Consider the following 25,000-nt stretch of genomic DNA (forward strand, 5'->3'; position numbering starts at 1 on the left):
GTGCACGACACACACACACACACAGCACACACACGCCAACTTTCACATGTGTACCTGCGTCTCTGCAGTCATTTCTGAATGTCATCAGGGCAGGAGGCTCGTGGTCGTTTTGTGTTATGGTGGGACATGCATCACTTTTATAGACACTCCATCCTAGCTGGAAAAGTAGCTTTGAATGGATATTGAAAGGCGAAGTCCAGGTCAAATTAGCCGGGATGTCTGCCGTAAACAGATGTGACCAGGTGATGCTCACTGCACAGGACCCAGAACAAAGTGGAGCCAGACACTGCTATACCAAAATATCTATATATGCCAATAGGTTGTGTTTACAATGCATAAAATAAAAGACTTCCTCATTTCAACTAGATGTAATAGAAGACCTAAATGTAGACGAGTTATGCATAAAAAGAGGAAATTATCACACGTATGTAGACAAATGATGTATAAACCACAACTAGACACAAACCAATTCAAACCAAATCTTTACTGTTCCATAACACTCACATTTACCTACTCACAGCAAGCTAAGAAGACTCAAACCACGCAATAAAGCACACAGCAGAAAGCCCCAGAAGAAGAAAAGAAACAGGAGTTCATTAATATGCAAAAAACCAAACATTCTACAAAACATATGCAATGTTAAAGTTGATAATACATCTTGCTAGACTGGAACAAAGTCCCCACCCACAGTCAGACACATGCAGGTGACTGGAATCTATAAAGAACCATGATAATATTGTATTAAAGATACTACTAAAACACATTTCTGTTCTGCTTAAGCATACCTTGTGTCTTGGTGGATGATGTGCCTGTGCATTCCCACCAAGAATGGTTGCATTGTTGCTAAGTTACATCTATAGGGGTATTCTACAAGAGTTCATGATGTGATGCAGTCACTGTCATTACAATAAGATGACTTCTATCACTGCTTTTAAGCATCATCGTGGGAATTAAAAGAGAATATTCTGCCCAACAACTGATCTGTTTCTTACCTGACTGATAAACATGAGCAGCATTCAGAGTAGAATTACAACTGCTTTTCTTAAACTCCACCTGTATCCTCCGAAATCTGCGAATCCTCTGAACTGCACGGCTGTAACCGATAAAGTAGGAAGACAAGCAAAAGTGACACTGTATCCAAAATATCAATAACTGAGTGAGAAGATGTTGTTTGACCAAAATCTGCTTTATCACTAACTCTTCTGTCATTGTGGATCCTGTCATTCCCTGCGCCTCACCTGAGCTTCCTCACCCTTTTCCACAGCTGGCCCTCCTCATCCTCATCAGCCTCCCACTCAGTCTACCTTTTATATACAACCCTTTCTCATTTACTCTCCGTCAGATTGTAAAGTCACATGTTGCTCTCTCTCTTAATTTAGTTAGCTTCTTTAGTTTGAAGTCTGTGTGTGTGTGTGTGTGTGTGTGTGTGTGTGTGTGTGTGTGTGTGTGTGTGTGTGTGTGTGTGTGTGTGTGTGTGTGTGTGTGTGTGTGTGTGTGTGTGTGTGTGTGTGTGTGTGTGCTTTACATAAACTTTGTTTGGACAATTGATTTTTTTACCTCTGAAATTCTAACATAATTTCTAATATAGTAGGGGTCACCTACTGTATGGGAATGTGTAGATACACAAGTGTACTTAAGTACAGAACAACATTACTAGCCTATGTGAAAGCTGAGCGGTGGGGGAGTGGAGAGGGAGGGGGGGTGGGTGGTTGGGGGGGGGGGCAATCGTACTCTGGCACAGCACAAAGCAATCGTACCTGATATGTGCTCTCCTGGCTGTCCTCACAGATTCAGTCCACAGTAGTTCCTGACAGAGAGGACTGTGATTAAGCCGCTATTAACAGATAGGTCAATGTCTATTTCTGCTCCACTTAAAGCTTCACTGCTGTAAAAATTGCCTCCTCTTCCTGAGAGGAAGCACAATACAAACAGAACGAGAAAAGACAGGTGTGTGTGTGTGTGTGTGTGTGTGTGTGTGTGTGTGTGTGTGTGTGTGTGCGTGTGTGTGTGTGCGTGCGTGCGTGTGTGTGTGTGTGTGTGTGTGTGTGTGTGTGTGTGTGTGTGTGTGTGTGTGACATCTACATGTGCCAGAAACAAGTTGAGGCAAATCAATACTTGCCAACAATGGATTTGATTTGAGGTGATGTTGTGATGTTAGAAGGATGTCTAGACTGTAGCAAAACACACACGCATACACATAAACACACACACACACACACACATATACAAAAACAAGTTTTAAGGATGTTTATATCTCTATACATTTCTGCCAAAACATGGCACTCATCACAAAAATACCAAAGAAATGAAACATGTTAGCATTATGGTGCCAATAAAGTAGGATGAGAATATTGTATTGCAAATATGATCAGACTTTGCATGCATCCATTTGTCTTCTTTCTCTATGTGTCTCTCAGTCTTTGTCTTTGTATTTGACGTGGATACTATTATACTGTGAAACCATGAAGGATCTGTCTTTGTCCTCAACCTGCATGTTGCTGCAGGAGTATTATGGGATGAAAAAGAAGCAAACAGTCTGAATATCATTTCTAACATTCAGAAAGACAGAAAATGTGATCAAACACTGTCATGATCAGTTAGGATTTTGTACAGATGAATATTAAATGTTTATCTTCTGTTCTCTTTTAAATTTAAATTTTAACTTGAACAAAAAAATGAATGAAGGCTCATTTTGTATTTAGTATCTGCACTGTGGCTGTTATCCTCTCAGATACTAATATTTTCCTCAAATGTAAGTAATAAAAAATGTTTAAAACAATCTATTGTCAAAGGCAAAAAAAAGCAATATAAAATATAAGTAGTATAATGTTTTGTTTTTTTAATATGAAGCTCATTTACACTTCTAAAGAAAATCACACTTCTACACTCTGTCATGTCATATGTCATGACCATGTAATGCAGTCCTAAATGTAACTTCTGAAAGGCAACACACAGAGGCAGCATATGTGCATTATAACACTAAAAAAATATTTTTTCTGTGAATGCTTAAACAAAACATCATATTAATATATGCCACTTTGTGGTTTCTCATTGTTGGTTTACACTGCTAAAACAAAAGATAATACACTTTTTTTAATTCTTTTGTATCTGTGGGTCCCAGATGACTGGTGGCTGGCATGTGTTGTACTTTAACCTTCCTGTTGTCTTCCTATCAACCTGCAACCTGTCCTCCCGGGGTCAAAATTGGCTGTTTATAAAGCATAAAGTATACATTATCATTCTGTTAGACCTTTTTATCCAACTTCATTCCAACATATTACCACAGGTTTTACACATATTTTAGAAATTCTAGTCAATGGGCTTCATTTAAATGAAGTTATACCTCATTTTTCAGTTAATGCCTCTTTGTCCTCCTGGGTCAAAATCAACCTGAAGACAGAAGAGCTAGAGTCCATGAGTCTGAATAGCTGAAAAGCTTAATACTGTATGCATCTAGATACATGTAAAGATTCAGTTTTCTAAAATTGTGTCAGATCAATTTATAATGAAGAATCTGGAATGGTTTCTTCTGTACTGTTTTTGTATTTTTTTATCTAACTGGTGACCTCAGTGTTGAAAGTGCATGCCATAATCCGCTGTGTATTTGTTCTCCATGTTCTCAATGACAACCTCTAAGACAGCAGGCTGAATGTCTGAGTAGACAGAGGAGTGGGAGGCTTTGTGAGCAGTGCACGTGTGTGTATTTGTTCAGCTTGTATGCATACATACACTCCAGTACGATAGCTGTTGCTCCCGCCTGCTGCCTCCAATCCGGCCGTCTGACTGACTGAGTTCACGGATCCCTATCTTTACTTTTTGCCACTCGCCTACATTAAGATCAACCAAAAAAAAAAATGGCAGGGGACTCCATTTGGAATTCACGACCGAAGCAACATGAGCTCGAGCTGGGTCAGGAAACATCAAACTGACACATGGAAGCAAGTGAATCCGTGCTGAATATAAGAAAAGAAAAGCCTAATCAGAGCAGGATTGATCTCTTCAGCGTGCTGATTGACACATTTCTCCTATGGGTGAGTGGTCGGGTCATCGGCATTAACACACAAATGCGATGCTCAAGTTAGCAAACACACTCGATCTGTAGGCACAGGGAGCCATAAACGCTAGAACGCACACACACACACACACACACACGTCCTCTTTAACATGTAGAGAAACACTTGTGGAGAGCGCTGAGAGCCAGTGGGGAGGCGAAAAGATGGAGCATTTAACCTCGACTATAAAACACACAGAGATAGGCTCATACTGTATGGTGAAATGTAGGCATTTACCTCAGTGGGGGGGGGGGACCCCTGAGAATATGAGCAATGATCCCAGGATGTGTGTGCATTTGAATTTGCAAGCACGTGTCTCTGCGTCTGCATGCTCCTTCCCATGTGTCCATGGGGTATGAGTGTGTTTACTGATATGCATTTACTTATGTTTATGCGCAAGCACACACACACAAACACACACACACACACACACACAAACACACACACACCCACACACACACATACACACACACACACACACACACAATTCGGCTGTTTTTGAGCATGTTTGCATGTGCGCAGTCGGCAGAGAGGTGGGGGTTAAGCTGGTGCCGAGGCTCCTGTAATGAGTAAGCATTGGGTGGCCGGGGCTAAGATAAATGGCGGGGGCCTGCCACTAGTGCAGCAGTCAGCAGGATGCACCAGGGCCGCAGGCTTGTTTGTGCCAAATGGAGCTCGCAAAATATCAAAGGCCAGCCATCCAGAAGACGCAAGCGTCTGACAAATTTTAAATTAGCCAGAAAGAGAGAAGGGGGGGGGGGGGTGGAGGAAGAGTAGGGAGGAGGGGGTTACAGGGTGAGAGAGGAAGGGGGGGGGGGGGGGGGGTGGAGGAAGAAAAAGCAGAAGACTGGGCGGCAGAGAGGGACAGAAGGTGCATAATGTGGGAAGCAAAGGGAAAAAAAAGAAAGAAAGCAAAGAAATGGAGGGATGGGGTGAAAGAAAGTGTGAGTGGATGTATGAGGAGATAAAAAAAAAAAATGAGAGACAAAATTATGCAATCTTTTGTCGTCTAGGGATATCCATACTCCACTACCCCCTTCCCCCCGTCGTTCTTTTCTTGTGCTGTGGTAATCGCCAGCACCATTATCATCATTAGCTGGTGAGGCTGTTATTATTCCAACTGCATAGTTACAAGAATTGCTCAGTAAGGGCGGGGAGTGCAACACAAACAAACATACAAACAGTGCAACATACTCATCCAAGCTGACTGTGTGTGTGTGTGTGTGTGTGTGTGTGTGCGTGCGTGCGTGCGTGCATGTGTCAGTCTTGACAGTCAGAAACGCTGCTAAAGCACATCAGTCACATAGATGCACTAAGTTATTTATCATGCATATAGTATTGCATTACCTGGTGATGTTACACACAATGACCTATAATAAGTTTATCAATAAGTGAAATGTGTATTGATTAACTGGAAGATGACCCACTGCAGGATGTCTGGTAAGAACTTAAAATGTTGAACTTGAATCTGTGTAGATGGGCTGGGTGTAGATGAGAGGCATAGAGAACATTGTGGTTGTCCAACATTATAAGTAAAATATGCATATTATACAAACCACATTTCAAAAATGTAGATGATAGACTGACCCTTTAATTTTTTAACTTATTATTGCATATATGTACTGGCACCAGGCCATCTGTATAAAAGTAAACTAAGGTTCTGTATATATGTTTAGGTAATGCAGCCTACATATGAATGGATTACTATATTAAAAAATCATGTTTCTTCACAGACCATACATCCAGCTATGGCATGACTGTATACCTGTAAAACATGTCTCTAATATAAGGAAAGATTCTTCACAGTTTCTTCTTGTCTGTGACCAGAAGTATTAAAGAAAAAGAGAATTAAAAACAAGAAGCTTTGCATTAATTTATGCTTAGTGCTGACAGCCAGTAACAAGTTAAGTATTGAAGGTTAATATGGAGGAGTTTGAAACACTAAGATTTCAGATCAGATTTTTTTAAGAGAGTCAGAGATGAGAAAGAACTAACACATGTCTTATGATGGCAAAAAATAAAAAAATAAACAGATCAAATATGATACAATTATACAAAGAAATGACAAGTAGATTGTGAGATGTTTAAGATCAAATCGTTTAAATGTCAGAAAGGCATACGTGTGTTTATTTTAAGGAGGTGTTGCATTTTGTCCCATGAGTCAGGTGCGCTGAGGCTAAAAGCTGTTTTTTTTTTTGTAAGTTCAGACCAAACTCACAGAACATTAAGTGAAAACCAGTCAGTAGAGAGGGTTTGGTTAAGTCCATCTAGGTGACCAGAGCAGCATTTTATTATAAGGACTATAAACCTATTGAAAATAAAATAGTTAATAAGCTAGATTCTACAAACAATATAGTAAAAATAGAACTAGATACTCATCGGAGAGAATTTGACCCTTTTTTTTGTCTTCACCAAGTCCTATTTGGCTCTATATCTTACACTATGCTTACAAGCTAATCATTAACTTTGCTGTTTGGTACTAGGCATGTAGTGTCCGTACAGAAAACAGCTGCATTTAGAATGTAGGTTGATGAGAGCTCTGAGACTGAATCAGAACAGTAAAATCAGGTCTGCTAAATCAAAATAAAGAGCTGAAAGTTATTAAGTGGATGATAACTGTCTGCAGGGTTTGTAACTACTAACAACACCATTCACATTACACGGAGTTGATCCATTGTTAATATAGAAATATTGATTAGTGCAGCCGTTAAAAGGCCGTCTTTACTACACGGCATAAAGAAAACAGCTTTAAACAGCAGCAATAAGTTATTCATTGGCGGTTTTGTTCCGGTCAAATGTCAACATCTGAATTTCAATATGATTGTTAAAGCTTGATTAAGCATAGTCAAACCTCTTCCTGCATTCTCCTGACAGAATATAATTTAACTATTACATGTGGAAGGTGAAGCATGCACGCTCTTCACTTTAAACGCGGCACTCTAACGGCACACAATAGCAAGGCTGCACTCCAGCTATAATCTTAGCGTCTTTTACTCCCCGTCTCAGTGTTGGTCCCCCCCCCCCCCCCCCCCCCCCCCCCCCCCCCCCCCCCTCCTCCTCTGTTGTCTAAATGAGACTGCTGGGCCCGCCTAGTAAAAGAGTTTTCTTTTACTAATGTCAATTTACAGCCTAGCAAGAGCTCCCTCTAATCTTTCCTACTCATTACACACAATTTCCAGGGCGTTCAGCCAGGGTGCCGATTGGTTCTTGGCCGCGTATGCAGCGAGGGGTGCCTTGATTGTATATTATTTATTTATTGTTTATTTATTTACACCGATGCCCCATCCCCTTCCCCCCCTCCTCCAACTTCTTCTCCCCCCCCCCCCCCCCCCCCCCCCCCCCCCTCCCCTGTTTCTTTACCCACCCCACATTTGACTCCCATAGTCCCTAGTCTGCATTTTTTCCATGAATAATGAAAGTGGCGTTAAAGCAGGTGGATTCGCTTCCCTGCATCCGTTTTATTCAGAGTGGTCTGACCGCTTTCTAAAGGACAATTCTCACAGTAAAGTGTTGGAAGCCCTCGGTGGTAACACTTTACTTTAACCCCATTAGCATTTATAGGCAACACATAGAGAATGTAACAATGAATACAATTGATTATAACCACTATAACAAATTATACTACACATTTATTGAAGTTATAAGCAGATAAAAAGACATTTATTAAGTGATCACTATATTAATAGTATCAGTCACAAAGTTCATTAATGACACGGTTATAACCATATCTAAAGGCACACATTCAGTAGTTTTAAACACACACCTGCAATAACACGTCACATCTATCAACATCCTTGGGCAATATTATTTATTTGCTACTTATTCATTTATTTATTTATTTATTTTACAAGTGCAATATCTTTCACAAGTGCTAATTCTTATACTTATTGTGGTCCATCTCATTTTTTCATCTCTTTCTTTTAAGCATATGTTGGTAATTATGTGAATGTGAACTGTGTATGTGACCATGTTTATATGAGTGTGTGTATGATAAATCTTTCTTCTTTTTTTATATATATATCTTGAGTTCAGTTTTTAGGCAGTGTACTGAATTTCATTGTGTATCAGTATAAACTGTTAACTCCTAAATGCATTGTTACACTATTAGAAGCGATACATAAATAAACTAAATAAAACTTGAAACCCACATTGGGTCATAATAAGTCATTTAAAGCTATTTACATATAGATTTTTACTCGTGAATAATACCTTAATGAATGTTTTATCAGGTCTAGGTCATACTCTTTAATTACCATTACTATAAAATGAAGCATGAAAATATAAATATGGATGTTATACAGCAATTTTCTGTGGATTGAACCTCTTAATATTAAACACACTCATCATTAATATAGCAACATATTGATTAGTGCAGCTTTACTGAAGCATGTGAAATGTTGTATTAACATTTTAGATACAGTTGAACACACTATAAAGTAACTGTTATTAAAAGTCTAAATATATATATATAATATAAAATATATTTAAAGATTTTGACATTATAAACTGACTAACATTAAGGCTCAGATACTACATGTAATAACAGCGTGTGAAATGAAGCTTCTCTCTGAAAGGTTCGGGCAGGTGATGGACTTAGCTAAAGTCACTGTGCTCTCAGCCGGCACACCTATTTTTAAAGCCGTAATATTTTGTCATAAAATGATAAAGACTGCCTGTTCCTCTGGTTTTAGCACTCTGAAGGTGAAAATATACTGCAAGTGAAATCTAAATTGGCATGTTCACACGGGCAAAATGATCCGTTTGAAGCCAACGGCAGGTGATGAATTGGCGTCGGTCACTACAGTGTGCACGGACGGGCTTATTGGCTGAACTGGTCTACAAGTTCACACAGATTTCACCCCCCAAACCCCACCCCCCTCCTCCCGGTGCACTATTAATTGTAAATGGACGAGCGTGTCACATGATAAGTTGTGTTTTTTGCATGTTGTATTGGGCCCTTGTTTACATCATGTTGCATCTAAGCATCAAAATGAGCTGGTTTAGGGCCAGACTAACCTCTTTGACAAGCAGGGAAGCTTGAAGCTTTGAACGTTGCTTTCTTACTATACTGTAAGCTAATGCAGTCACTGTCATATCCATTGCTTTTCATTTATTAAGGTTATGGAGGAAGTTCAAAGGGGAGTTCTGCTATTAAAAAGACTTCATGTACATGAGTTAGTTATTAACAAACACATCATGAAGACTATCATGAAGAACAGGCACACCTTTAGTTAAGTTTTAGTTTAGTTTATTTATTCGAACATGTAACAAAAAATATATATAGACAACTAAATATAACAAAATATAACAGACAGTTCCTGATTTACATCAAACTGTTGCTGTTTTTTATCTGGTATGTCTGTCTGTGTTCAATCAGCTTTAATATTTGAGAATTTTGGCTCCTGTTGTTAAATGGCTTTATTAGAGGAAAACATATTGTTTTGCTATTTGTAATATGGGTATCATATTACCATTAGTACTGAAATGTTTCATTTAGGCTTAAAAAAATACTAAATAAAATTACAACTTACATTTTATATTCATTTCTTGAGTATTCTATCAGTGTTGATGACATTGTACTCACCTCTGTGAGCACAGAAACATCAGTAAAAACAGTCCCAATAGGGCAATACATACACAAGCAGTCAGACTATCAGAAGGGTTGGAAACAAAACCTGATGTTAGTCATATTTGTTGGGAAGAAAAAAGGATAAAATAACCAAACTGTCCACTCTAAACATTCATACATTTAGAGACACATTTCCCTTTACAACTGTAACCTGATTGTGCTGTTTTACTGTGCAGTGAGGGATTGTTGGTGACATAACAAGTTCTCTCACTTTGCATTTTACCTCCAGATAAAGTGGTTTAGGTAATCTGACTAAACTGTCAGTTTACAACCCGTCTGTGTGTGCAGTTGTGCCAATAGATTAAGTAGATGTTGATTTGTATCAAATCACAAGAAAAAACTTATATACTTATAGATATTTCACTGATAAAACTTCAACCTCGTGGTGGTGCAAGAGGAAAGGTCAGGGGGTCACCATAGTCAGGAGGGTTCATCCTCTGGGAACCAATCATCTGTACCACATTCCATGGCAACCTTGTCTTATAGTTGTGAAGATATTTCAGTCTGGACCAATGTGACTTTTTTTTTTTTCATTTTCCAAAAAGTTATGATTTTGGACATAGGTTTGTGCCCCACAGCAACACTATGAAAACTTCCAAGTCAAAATAACGGGCAGTTTTCCTGCACTTCCTGTTCTACTGACATGGCATGATTGCAGCTTAACTCCAAAACCTGGCAACATCATTTACAAGTGGGTACTGTAAGATTTCTTTCAATAGTTGTATTTTGTAAGTAGGAAAATGATTATCTCAGTCAGTATTGAGTGTATTTAAGCTAGCAGCTTTGAGGAAACATTTTACATTCACACCAGTATCCACCTAAATATCCCCTAAAGGACAAATGCTAAGTCAAACAGCTAAAGAATTACAGTACAATTGTCTCAGGCTAGCCTGTGCTGTATCCCTTCACACATACACACACACACACACACACACACACAGTATCCACTATCTCATTGCTCTGCATCAGTCCCACCAGCAGGAACATGGCTACCCAGTGGTCCATGACTATCAGTGAGCAGGACAAACAAAATTAATTAAATTGCCATCATAACTGACACCTCGCTGTCACCTGGTGCAGAGAGGTAGAAAAGTGTCATGAGATGATGCACTGTCAGGTGGACCGCGCGGCGGCGGATCGCCTCATCAAATATGCATGCATGTAATCATGCACGCAGCACAGAAAGACATCACACGACTCATTAAAATTCAGAATTTTAAAGTTGCCTACGCTGATAGACGATGAGGTCAGGAATCTCCTTATTTTTTAACTCAAACTACTTTCAATTTAAAAATCATTTATTTTCTTCATTTACTGGAGATCTGACCTGAGAATAATGGTGATAATTAAATCTGATACCGGACTATAGGTTTACAGAAGGAGAACACACACACACACACACACACATGCACAGACACACACATGCACAGACTCACTAACAAAATGAATGCTCCATGATGCTCCCATGGTACCAAATGATAATCCTCAGTGCTTCATTACTCACCCTTAATCCACTGTTCATTACCCTCAACATAGCCTTTGTCAGTCCCCCACTGGCCCATGTAAGTAATGCTATACCATATCTTTGATTCCAGTCACATTCTTACAACCATCCAGCAGTCATCATTGTCGCTGAACACTCACAATGCCCAGCTCCTCTCTAAATGGACAGGGGAAAAGGGATGGCCGGCTGAAAAAGAGAAAGGGACAGCGGAAGCAAAACGACAAGCTGACTTGATATCGGCACCGGGATTACTTCTGCTGAGGGCTGAGGTGCAAGGAGTTGTGGGTAATTGTCGTGTTTTTCATTAGCGGTTAGATGAGGATCTGGAGATGAGGGAGGAAATGGCCTCATCATCATCGCTTTGTGTGGACTCGTGCGTGTTTGTGCGTATCTATATGAGTGTGTGCGCCAGAAGCAGCGTGTGCGTCGTGCAGATCACACCCTTGATCACAACCGTCCCCGCTCACTGCAAAAAGGAACAAATTGTTCCCCCTCTTTTTCTCCGACGGCAGGCCCCGGCTGTACTCCGCCTATTACCTCAAGAACATTGAAAGAAACAAGCCGTCCTAAATGACGAGCCGAAAGATTGCAGGAAAAGAGTGAGATGGAGGAGAAAAGAGGAAAAGAAATAGTGGGTTGTGGAGGTGGAGGGGGGGGGGGGGGGGGGGGAGGTGGATGTAGGCTGCCAAAAATAAGACAGGAGATGAGGAAAAGAAAATGAAAAGAAATGTCTGGCAAAATTGTGATGAGACGCCACAATCGCGCTGGCTGGGATGAGAACGGAAAATTAGAGCAGAGGAGAATTGAAAAGAAACACAGATAGGAAGGAGGAGAGTGGAAAGACAGAGAGGGAAATGGAGAAGATAGGAGGAGGGAACGACTGAGGCACAAAGACCTACATAGACAAGTATTAAAGGTTTTTCCTCTGTACGTTTTTTGGGACTTGTATTTCAGAGCGCTCTCTAGTGATGGAACCGGGAGTGTTGGAGTTAAAGTCATATAGCATGATGAAAACCCCCAACTCAGCTACATATATTACACTCCCCTCCTATGAAGTCTGATCATTACTGTTCCTGGATTTATCTCCTATTTAACTGAGCGCTGATGAACCGTCAAGGACTTAGCATAGCGCTTATTTTTCCCTGTTGAAAAAGCTAAAACAAACTCAAGATTTTTAGCAAGTGCTAGTGGATTATACATGCTAGCTTTACCTTGCCAATTAGCTACACCAAACAGCATCAAGATGAACCTGTCCTTGTTAACTCAAAGCCAAAGAGATTCTACTTGGCAGCAGCTTTGTAAAAGATTCCTGAACTATTGTGCTCTGGCATTATTCCCTTTATTTATTTATTTATTTATTACAGGCTTTTGGCATATAGTTACTACATGAAAAAAAAAAAAAAAAAGTTGTGCTTCCCAGAAAAGTGAGTGGTACTATACAGTACATGGGACAGTTTATGGAAAGCGGTCTTATAGAAAGATCCTGAAGCCACAGTAGTCACAAAGTTTGAAGAAGAGATTATCATGAAAAACAAAACATGGATTTTAAGTATTGAAAGTTTGCTACATATCTTCTCTGTTAAACGTTGAAGTCTTGAGTACAAGTTGCCATCTAACCTATACCACAAGTGTAAGTTTTGACATAAAAAGCCAATACTCAAACAATGGCAGTTTCAGATAATAGCCTTGGGCGTGGTCAGCACAATCAAATAAATGTACGATACGATACGATACGATACGATACGACACGGTACGATACGATACGATACGATAAGATACGATACGATACGATACGATACGACACAGTACGATACGATACGATACGATACGATAAGATACGATACGATACGATACGATACGATAAGATACGATACGATACGATACGATACGATACGACACAGTACGATACGATATGATACGATACGATACGATACGATAAGATACGATACGATACGATACGATACAATACGATATATTTTATTGTCCACATAGGGACATTTGTCTTGGACTCAAAAGCTCAAAAGTTACAGTAGAACAACTGCAGAACTACAAACTACATATGGATTACCTGTAATGTACCTACTACAACAGCTTACATAGTAAATTCAGTATAATGTCACACTAGCACTAATACAGTACAGCACAGTCATTCACACAGTTAAATCACTGGGTCGAATATTTACCCAGTTTGGATTAATATCAGCACCAATGCAACATCAGTAGCGATCTGTCATTTGACCCCTTTGACCCCCTACACAACAAATTAAAGTTTTAGCTGAAAACTGTTGAATTAAATGTATTGTTACTTATAACAAACCATGACATGTACGTTTAAAAAGAGGAGATGAATAGGTCCCTGTTTGGCAAATAACCCAACAGTACAATAAAAAAAAACATTTGGGTCACAGCAACCCCTTGTTTTGAATGGTTTTCTTGGTAACATTAACCCAGTATTGTGTTGGTGCCATATTGTACAAAATGGGATACATTTTGACCCCAGTGTGCATACTCACTCTGCTGCTCTGGCTGTCAGACAAAATCCACCTATTAATTCCAGTTCTTTTCCATTTCCATGATCAATGGAAAACTCCTGTCAATGAAACCAACTGTATGACATCACTCTTATTGTAATAGTAGAATTATACTAGATTTCAATAGAACAGGTAAACATGTAGGAAGTTTTGAGTTGCATTATCCAGGGATTATGGGGTATTAGAAATAAAGACCTGTCTCTAATATAAGCCAAATAATAAAGAAATAAAATAAATAAAGGCTTGCTTCTCTCTGGCACTGAGGTAGATAAAGGCTCCAAGCACTACTTGAGAATGTAAAGTTTTAGCTGTTTGTGACTAGACTCGGCTTTGTGATCATTTTTGAGAATGCACTTTGTTGTTGTGGACTTTTTTATACTGCATTGAAAGTGTGCTTATCTTTCACAAAATACAGCAATAAAATGAAAAGCCACACAGTTTAAATGACAATTATAACATTAAAGAGTTGTATTATTATCATTTGTCATATCATCATATAAGATATATATATATATATATATACAAATCTTTTACAACTTCATACATGAATTATGAACCTTTTTACTTCTTAGACCTGCAGCATGGAACTTTTACATATAAATGAAGGTCCGTTATATTCAAGCCCCTGCCAACGAGTTCACACAAGCTTATCACGGCCAGATAAATCTCTCCGTATTTCAAAGTATATGGACTTTCCTAAATCTCACGTTGAGCACGACATTTCCATGCTGGCTGGTTGGACATTAATCGTGCAGCTCTTCTAGACTTTCCAAATGTGTATGGACCACAACAGTAGATTATGGCCAGTGGTGTACTGGCTCTAGGACATACAGGGACAAATCCCAGGGTGCTGGTGAACCGTCAAAAATATGTTTTGAGCTGTTGGACCGTTTTTACCTGCCATCTATTTTTGCCTGTCATTCATGGTGCACATAAGAGTGCTGCATGCCTGTGTCAGACACAGCCACCCTTTACTCTCACTACCAGAAGGGGGAGACAAAAGTTCTGCACTCCAGCTTTAACAGTAATTGTATAACCATCATATCACAATTTACAAGAATATAATAAAAATTGCCTTGTCATTGCCTTCAGGAATGCATACTGTATGACAGTTATAAATTGTTTCATGTGAGTGTTTTCAGTGTTAGATGCTTTGTATAGCTGCCTGTCCACTCTCCCTCCTCTCTGGGAGGTTTCACGCTACAACAATGTTATGCTATTCCTACCTTTTCCTTCTCAGTCACAATAGGTCATTTTTATGTGTTATTGGTTGAATTCATGCCAATAGAGTGAAGCTATGGTATCTCAATGTGTGGAAATAGAGAGTCTTCTTGCATTAAAATGTTGCCTTGTGCAGATTTAATCCATTCAGTGTGTGGCTATGAAAGATCCTTCAGTAGTGTTGTGTAGTAGTGAGCAGGGTGGGGAATGATACGGCAGCAAAGTGATGAACACAAAAGGCCTTATCAGCACTTCTCTCTTCTTTTTTTTTTACCCTTCTCTCCCTCCATCTCCCCATCTCTCTGCAGTGTTAGCACAACAGCTTCAGAGGTTACCACTCAATTAAGCCTGGCTGTTCATTTACAGCCATGACAAAGACTACTGTCTCTCTTCTTCCCCACTCTCTCCCTCTCTCCTCTAACCAAACTTGTAATTATAGTGTTGGACAGCGCGATCCACACTGACCCACTGTAAAATATGACCATCAATTTGGCCCTTATCCCTTCATCGCTGTCCCTCTTCCTCCAAATGGGGCCGCTAGATGTTGTTCACCCCCCCCCAAGCCTCTTCCAGCCACCGCCAGCCTTTTCACCCTCCCCTTCACCTCACCCCTCTCAACTGCCACGGCGCAAAGCGTCAAGATGAGGAATATCGCCAAGCACTATCTCCCCGTAATGAATTACTTTCACTTTTAACCCCGCACAGATATCCACTTGGACTTACCTCTGCAAATCATCTGGGTTTTTTTTTTCTTTCTTTTCTTCTGCTTCATCCCCCACTAGCACACCATGACCAGCCATACCACTTTTAAATTAAAATATGAAGTCAGTCCATTTAGAAGTTGCTGGTGCAAGCGTTTGTGTGATGGGATGATTGATAAAAGGTGGAGGCGTTGTGAGGTGGTATGTGTGTCTGTAGGGGTATGCTATACTATGCTGTATACAACATATATAATTTTGATAAATCAGTTGAGACTGGTGTAATTGGAGAGAACTGTACAATGTAAAAGTTGTTAATGTAGCTGGCTGAATAGAGAATGAATGGCAAAGTGAACGCATGTTATCAACAATGGTTTCCGTGTGTGTGTGTGTGTGTGTGTGTGTATATGCATGTGTAGTTAAGTAGAGTTGTAAATATTATCTAAGATATAGGAAGGACAGATAGACAGACAGACAGACAGACAGAAAGACAGACAGACAAATAGATTCCTTGCTTTTTATTTAGATGAATTGCATTACCCATTCAAACTGTTTCTGAAAACGTATATGCCAAGTTCTATTCACAGTACACAGTTAAATATTAGAGCTTTAGTATCTTAAACCTTTTCAAATTACTTACACTATGGATGTAATCCCAACCACAATATGGGTTACAATGGCACTACACAGTGGCGCTGTGCATATTTCCACTCATTGACTCACATGCAGAAGATGAGGCAGAGACAACATTGTTTTTGAGGTATTTTTATATATTTCTCAAGAACTACTCATCCAAACCACTACACACTACACACTACACACTCCACACTGCACTTACTTGAGTCTCCAGCAATACATCAGCCATGTATGATGAAGACTGGATGAGCGGTTCTCAAGACATGTGAAGGACAAACATACATTCAGACAGAAAGAGAGAGATTCCTTTGCTTTATAATAGAGAGATACTGACTCTTTATGCAGCCCCTCAGTACGGTCTCTGTCTCTTAACAGTCCACTGTCCATGAAACAGATGGCCGCGTAAAGAAATCTGTCACAAGCCGATGCCGATAAAACAGTTGGAAACCGAGCATTTAGATCAGTCTGAGCCGGTGCTTTTGGTTCACAGGGATTACTTATACATACATTTACCTTATTATGTGGAGAATTGTCACGTTGATACAGGAAAGTCTTCCGCAATCTTCTGACACGAAGGTGGACGCACAATATTGTCTACAATATCATTGAAGGCTAAAGCCCCAGCCTAAGACCAAAAGTACACAGAAGTATGTGGATGGAAATATTTATGCAGAACATAAATGTCACCTTATATAATATTCTTCAGAAACACTGAATACATTTTCATTGCTATGCGGACGATACTCAATTATATCTTTCAATAAAGCCAGATGAATGCAACCAGTTAACTAAACTATAAACATGCATTGAGGACATACTGTAAAGGCCTGCATGACCTGAAAGTTATTGTGCTTGGCCCCAAAAACCTTAGAAACACATTATCTAATGACATAACTACTCTGGATGGCATTACTTTGGCCTCCAGTACTACTGTAAGGAACCTAGGAGTTATATTTGACCAGGATCTGTCCTTTAATTCACAAATAAAACACATTTCAAGGACTGCCTTTTTTCATCTGCGTAATATTACAAAAATCAGACACATCCTGTCTCAAAATGATGCTGAAAAACTAATCCATGCATTTGTTACTTCTAAGCTGGATTATCGTACTTCATTATTATCAGGCTGTCCTAACAAGTCTCTAAAGACTCTCCAACTGGTCCAGAATGCAGCTGCACGCGTTCTGACAAAAATTAGAAAGAGAGATCATATTACTCCATTCTAGCTTCACTGGATTGGCTACCCGTAAAATCTAGAATAGAATTTAAAGTCCTTCTCCTCACTTTAATGGTCAGGTTCCATTATATCTCGAAGAGCTCATAGCACCTTATGTACCTACCAGAACACTTCGCTCCCAGCATGCAGGCCTATTTGTAGTTCCTAGTATCTCTAAAAGTTCCTGTGGAACCATCTCCCAGATTCGGTCCGGAGGGCAGACACCCTCTCTACGTTTAAGAGTAGGCTCAAAACTTTCCTTATTGATAAAGCTTTAGCTCCTGGACCAGCTTTAGTTTATGCTGCTATAGGCTTATGGGGCATTTCCACTACACAGTTCCAGCACGACTCGACTCGACTCGTTTTTTTTTTGCATTTCCATTAGGGATAGAACCTGGTACCTGGTACTTTTTTAGTACCTGCTCTGGTGAGGTTCCAAGCGACCAAACCCGGCATTTTTAAATACCGGCAACAGCGTTACAGCCATACGGCTCAATTTACTTGCTTTGTGTGTGACAAGAGCCACATACAGCAGCAAGTACACCACTGCCTCAATGTCCTCCATTGTTTATGTGTTTTGTGTCGCGTATAAAACGAAGTCAAGGCAGTTTCGTGGAGCCGTGCTATGACGACCCCGCCCACGTTGAGTAGGTGCTAGAACTGTATAGTGGAACCATTACACTGCCGGGGGACTCCCATGATGCACTGAGCTCCTCTCTCCTCCTCCCTCTCTCTATCCATTTATATCCATTAACATTAATGTGCTATTAATGCATTCACTAAGTTAAACTTCTTCCTCAGAGTTCTCTGTGCTTTCTTGTCTCACAGGTAACCTGGGGTTGTAGATGTCTGGATGACAGATTCATGTCCTGGACCCGCTATCCTCCTGTCCGGGTCCTACTAACTTCAATGTTGATTTTTTGTTTTTTGTTTTCGATAAATCAGTCACTCAAATACAGTCCTAATTTTAGTTAGCACACACTAAACTGGAGCAGAAGCACAACATGATGCAGAGCTAAGGCTGAAGGAAGACATGCAACTGAGAGAACTAGTACATAATAACAAGGCTGGACTCTCTCACACACACATACAGTGAGGACGAGTGTTGCCGACGCAGCTGTCCATAGGACACGCAGCTCCATATGCCCTAGCCAGTGGGGGAGTGGTGGTCCTCCCAGGCCAGCTAATCAATCACCGAGCCCCCCCGTCCTGCAGAGGTCATCCCAGCTCCACAGGGCAGGGTGCAGAACCCAGAGCACCGTGCCAATAATCGCCATTTCAGCTGAGCCACAATGAATTCCAGTTCACCATCAACTTATGGGAAGCGAAAGGAAAAGGAAAAGGGACAAAGGCTGCGAAGTTCGGAGTAACACATTCTGATCTGCACAAATCAAACAACTTCTGATGTTTTAAAAGAAAAGGCTACTCCACCAAAATTCAGTATCCTTATAAACCTCTAATCCTTATTATCATCTTTAGAAACTTCTCAAACCACACTTGCAGTATGTTCTAAAGTCAAAGTTCCTCCAAAACATTGCAAAACAACTCGCTATTGCCTTTTCATACATCTGAAGCTCCACCAGTAGCTGTGTATTTACAGATTTATTGGCAGAGCACTGGCATTGGTAACATTATTATTGTTTAATAGGTAAACCTGGTTTATTCTCAAACACCAGCAAATTTTGCACTTTCAGGAGCTGCCATCTTGTGTGATGTCATTTACCAGCCAGTAACTGGCAGCTACAGCTGGTAGTGAATCACAGATGAAAATGTACATTAGCGTCTTCCATCCAAAACTGCTGCGGTCCACTTCTGACAGAAGTATGACAGCAGCTGTCAATCACAGATATCAATCATGATGTTACACTGCTTTTTTGTATCATCAAATAACTAATTAAAGACACACGTCCATGTTTTATATACAGTTTATGGTTTATACATACTGAATATTGCCTGGGACCTTTGAATCTGCCCACTCCATTGAGTTGAGTTGACTGATTCTGGTGGACTTGAATCATGACATGGCACAGCATTTTCAATTTTTAATTTTCAATCTGAAATTAACCAATCAGAACCATGGGTAAGACCAACGCCATTGTCAAGCTGTTGTCAACCTCTGAGATGGAACCAAGGAGGACTAAAAAAAGGCAGTGTTGATCAAATATGAATCAAGATTCCATTACTGCATGTACAAACTATACTTTAAAGTGCCGTGTGCCTGCAGGTTTTTGCTTCATCCAACTGTCTGAAGACTGAAATCAGTTGATTAAATGAGTGAAGCCTGGTGTGCTCCTGCTTGGTTGGGATGAAAACCTGCAGCCACATGAACCTTTATGGAATAGTTTGGACACCTCTGGCCTATGTCTTGCCTCAGATATTTTCAGAAACTTATTTTAGGGTATTGTTTAGCTGTATAATGAAAAATTTTGTGATCTGGCTGCCATGCTGAAAAGCTGCCCAACTTGCAGTGTGTCACCCACCACATGTGGTTCTTCAAAACACCCAACATCATGGAGTGTTTAGTGGAGTCAATGTCATTTCCACTGAAGATGGAAACGAGTTGACAATTGTGTCTGATATCAGGCGATACCGATATACTTACTACTTAATGTTGTAATGCTTTCATTTTGATCACTGGCAGTTAGTTTGGTAACATAAAATAAGCAGAATAGGTTATAGAATGCGAAGGCTTTTGTCAGTGTTTGAATTACAGTGTGATCACAGGGCTATTAGTACTTTCTGGATACACTACATACATACAATACAGATCTGGTATGGTAAAAGAATCAGCACTTAGGATTCATTTGTACATTATTTGCCAGCACAAGTGCTCATTTGATCACTGAACTGTAATCATTCCTATTGTTCATACTGACCATTAAAAAATCACAATTTAGACTACATTTTACTTATTTGGTGCAATCACAGGGCTAGCAATAACCATGCTGGATTATTTTCATCGTAACATGATGTTTTCCAGTTTTTTCCCATTTTTTCTTACAGTGTTTGAATGCAGCATAAATCGTTATGTATCTTGCTGCATTCACTTGTTGGTTACATTAAAACGTCTCACCTGGATCTGTGTCATCAAATTAAACATTGATCAGTTCGGAATCTGAAACACTGGGCAGAACTGAAACTTGATGTTTGTGCACATGTACTGGAGTTGGTTGCAATCTTTGACAGCAGCTAATTCTCCTCCAAGAAGTTCACATAGAGGGTTATCAGGCTGCCACTCCTCCCAGCGTCACTTCCATCTGGCCTGTGAGGTGTAATAGCCCCACTAATCTCCCAATAATAGCAGCAGGACTAGGGACATGTCACCGGGGGACCACGGACCCACAGTCCCCCAAAATCAATACCTCATGCCCCCTCGGGGGAACCCTGCTACCCAGGGGGATGTCAATACTGTCGATTGGGTATTAAAGAACATTTCATCAGCGTGTGTGACAGCAAGAGAGAGAGAATGAGAGAGAGGGAGTGTGCGCTGGGGGTCATGGAGGGCGTCCGTGGATGTCCAGGGTGGCCTGTGTGTATTAAGCCCCCCAGGGAGGTCCCAAGGTGATGTGCCATCCCTCCTGACTATCGACAGGCGCCATGACAAACTGTGTCGTCTCATTTCACTGCAGCGTGCTGCGCTCGAATTAAATGGGATGAGAGGATGGACGATGTCAGGTTGTAGGGGGATTTTTGTGACTTTTTCTCCCGTTTATGGAGTCTTATATCTACAGCTGTTTGCTTCCATAAAGGGAAATATAACATATTTTAATATCGTATTCATGCTTATTCTTGCAGTAGCTGCTCACTTAAAATAAACACAGAAGATAAATGACTATTTATACAATACAATACAACTTGTTTTTGTGCTTCCGATGCACATCTAGTGTTACGCCTGTAGGTCCTGTAGTGCAATTCAGACCATCAGTAAACTGTAATAAACTAAGAAAATATATATGTTTGTGTCTTAAGGTGGATTATTGTTCTCACAGGAAAAATGTATAAGATTCTTTTGCAAATAGTAAGTTAGTCATGATTGGCCAGTGCTTTCATTTTGTAAAGATGAAAGGTCTGTGATTGATACTGTTGAAAGGAAAAATGAGATTGTTGGAAATATGCTTCAGCATCAGATACAGAGACTGATATATGTGTGTCCAGTAGAGAGGTTTACATTTTGGAAACTGCTACATTCCAGATACAGCATGGCAAACAAAGTGAGTTAGGCCTGAATTAAAATTTCATTTAGAGAAATTTCAGCATAAATCGTAGCAAATGTTGTTGTTATTGTTTTTGTTTTTTTTTACCATCTCATCAATAACATGTGTGACTTACTGTAAAATAGTCACGTCAATGAAAGGAAAAGGACGTCCAGTGAGTCTCTTCATAATATGAGCAGAAATCTGTTACTCGTGCCGGATGATGATATTTAATGTCGACATGGGTTTTTTATGTGACAGGTTCCATCATTTGAATTAATTCAACAACTCAACTGCTTACCCAACTGACCTTCTGTCTGCAGATTAGCATGAAGGTAAATGCCATATTTCACCCACTCCTCGCCTCTGCTGACAACTGAAGTGGTGATAGGTTGAATGGAGACTGGAAAAACCACGGCCTCCTGATTTGATAACTTTAAAACAAAACTCGTAAAACATTGCTCCGTAGTGCACGTAAACTCTATATATCTTTGCAAATCCTAAAAAAATAGAATAAGATCTTTAAGGAACCCATTCAATATAATAGTACATCCTCACTAAGTCAGGTTATACTCTAACTTTCTCTGTGATTGTTCATTTTAAATGCTGATGAGGCTTAAACACAATAGAAATCCTGTCATTAACCCGTAATTGTGTGGATTTTGTCAGATCATAGTGGTTTATTAAATCATTTCATCATTATTTGTATTATTTTATCACACAGCTCAGCAGCTTGGGAATGAGCACTGGTTAAATCTCAATTTCATACTTTGTTGACTGGGACCAGTAACTGAAAAATGTAAATAAATAGAAATAAAAGTAACTGTACATTTAATTTGGCTGTGTTAAAACACAGTAGAGGTGGTCATAGAGAGCAGGAGGAGACTGATTGACTGTCAGTCATCTCCAATTTTCTTTTAAATGTATAATAGCCTATGATACATATCCGCAGTTGTTATTAACCTGTATGTATGTTAATTTTGTTGGACGACGTAAAATATTTTGTCATTCTATGTTAACCCTTACATACTGTCTTACATACTGTGACCCATTTTTACATTTGAAAACAATGAAAGCATCCTAAATAACATTATTTAAGCCTAAGTTTTCCTAAAGTGGCCCAGAATATACAAAACTGGAAATATTGCAAAATTATTTATATTTCGTGCAGCTCGGTCAGTGTTGATTAATGGTATTAATGGTTATAATGAACACCTACCTTTCAAATGTTGTTGCATCCTTCACTTTCAAATAATCATGGCTGTCATGTTCTGTTGTTTTAAATAACATTAGATCATAATATAGTGTAATTGTGAGTGTATTTTCTCCATAAACGGACAATTGATAAGATATCTATAGATTCAAAAAACATTTGTTAAAAATTTGGAAGAGGGACTAATTATAAAGGGAATACTTAAGACCCGATCCATATAGTGAATAGTCAGAATATGAACAGTATGTAAAGGTTAAGGTGTTTCACTGTGGATAGAGGTCTGTACTAAAACCACCTGGCATCATTATTGTGGGGAGAAGTCATTTTTCACATTAAAAAATAGCATTAAAAAAATATAATAGTACAGTCATAATATGAACCATGAGAGCCGAACCAGCTAACATTCATCAGGTGAACAGTCCTCAGGTGATAGAAAAATGATGGATCCATGAAATCAAACAATATCAGAATCAGAAAAAAATAGAAAAAAAAATATTTTTAATGTAATAATATAATGTATAATATATAAAAAATACATATATATATATCCAGGCAAACAAATGTTAAAAGTAGTTATTATATTAACCAGCATCTGTTTTCTGTGACTTTTGTAATGTGATGTGGTGCAGCAATGTTCATTTTAATAACCAGTACCAGCCAAGGGTCATATAACCATAAATGAAATAAATCCACGTAGTGACAGCATGTTTGAGACCAACTTGATTGAAGCACAGTACTTACCCAACAATCCAGAAACGGTCTGCCTTCCATTCTGTGCCAACATTGTGCTGCGGGTGCAACTTTTCCTACCAGAAGAATAATGCAGTGTTTGTTCCAGCGAAGGAAAAAAAAAAAAACCCCTGCATCAGGATTTTGCTTGTTCTCACCCAGCCGAGGCCACGGGATCGGTAGCGTTCTCGCTGTGCCTGCTGCCTCTGTGCCCTGCCGGCCCTCCCGCCCAGCCACCACCATCTGTTCCCTGGCACGTACCTCTGTCCCACGCAGGGCAGGCCCAGAGTGCTGACACCCTCACACCACACACACACGGGGGGAAGGAAGTGTGTGCGTTTGTGTTTGCGGTCATCCACACATGTGGCGGCACAATCGGATCACAAGTGTAAAGGGCAGAGAGATCAGAGTATCAGCAAAAACAACTGAGTAGCACTTAAGGAGCAAAACACATCAATGGCATATGTGGTACTTCAAAACACCCAAATGATGATAATGATAATGAATGTGTGTCTATGTAGCAACGAGGAGTACCATGTGACACATGTCTTTTAAATGTACATCTTTTTTTAGAATTTCTTTAAAAAGTCACTACAAATCCTACATATCAGGATCTGCATCATCTTTAAGTATAAATTGTAGGTCATTGTTTCCTGAGCTTTAATCTTCTGTTTCTTCAGCCTTTTCTCATTTTGTGGATTCTGTATGAATTTTAATGCGGTTGTTTTTTTTGTTTTTGGAAGACTGGCGATCACTTTGTGGAAGCTTATAAGGATGCAAATAAATAAATAAAAGATATGTCCATCCAGTCTATATTTACCTATTGCACATGTGTGACCATGCCCGCATACGCAGACCCCCACAAGTTGTATCAACTGAACCTCAAGTGACCTCCCTGATGTGTACATTCTCAATTCTTAAGAATAATAAGATTAAGATTCATTTTATTATCCCATCCCATATAATAATACAACTGGTTTGCATCATGTGCACAAAATGTAACATATACAATAAAAACAACATATATAGAGAAAGAGAAATAATCAGGACCCTACACAATGGTGACATCAGGACGCACATGACCCAACACACACACACATCCTCCATTACGAATATGAACTGTTACCATTAAGAAAAAAGCTTCAGAGCAGCAGATACAAAAGTCATTGTGTTAAACTCTAATTGGTCCTAACACTCCTAATCAACCAGCTGCAGACATAACACACCTCAGCTTGTGAAGCAAATATCCATTTAACTTGAGATCACTTTTATCTATTTATTACTTTTAAAGGGTTTTTTAAATAGTTTTAACTTGAATGTTTTTATGTAGTTTATTTATTGTATTTGTATTGTAATTTTCTTCTTTACCTTGTGCCAA

This window comes from Scomber scombrus, chromosome 5 (genome assembly GCF_963691925.1).
Source record: "Scomber scombrus chromosome 5, fScoSco1.1, whole genome shotgun sequence".
Classification (NCBI taxonomy): Eukaryota; Metazoa; Chordata; class Actinopteri; order Scombriformes; family Scombridae; genus Scomber; species Scomber scombrus.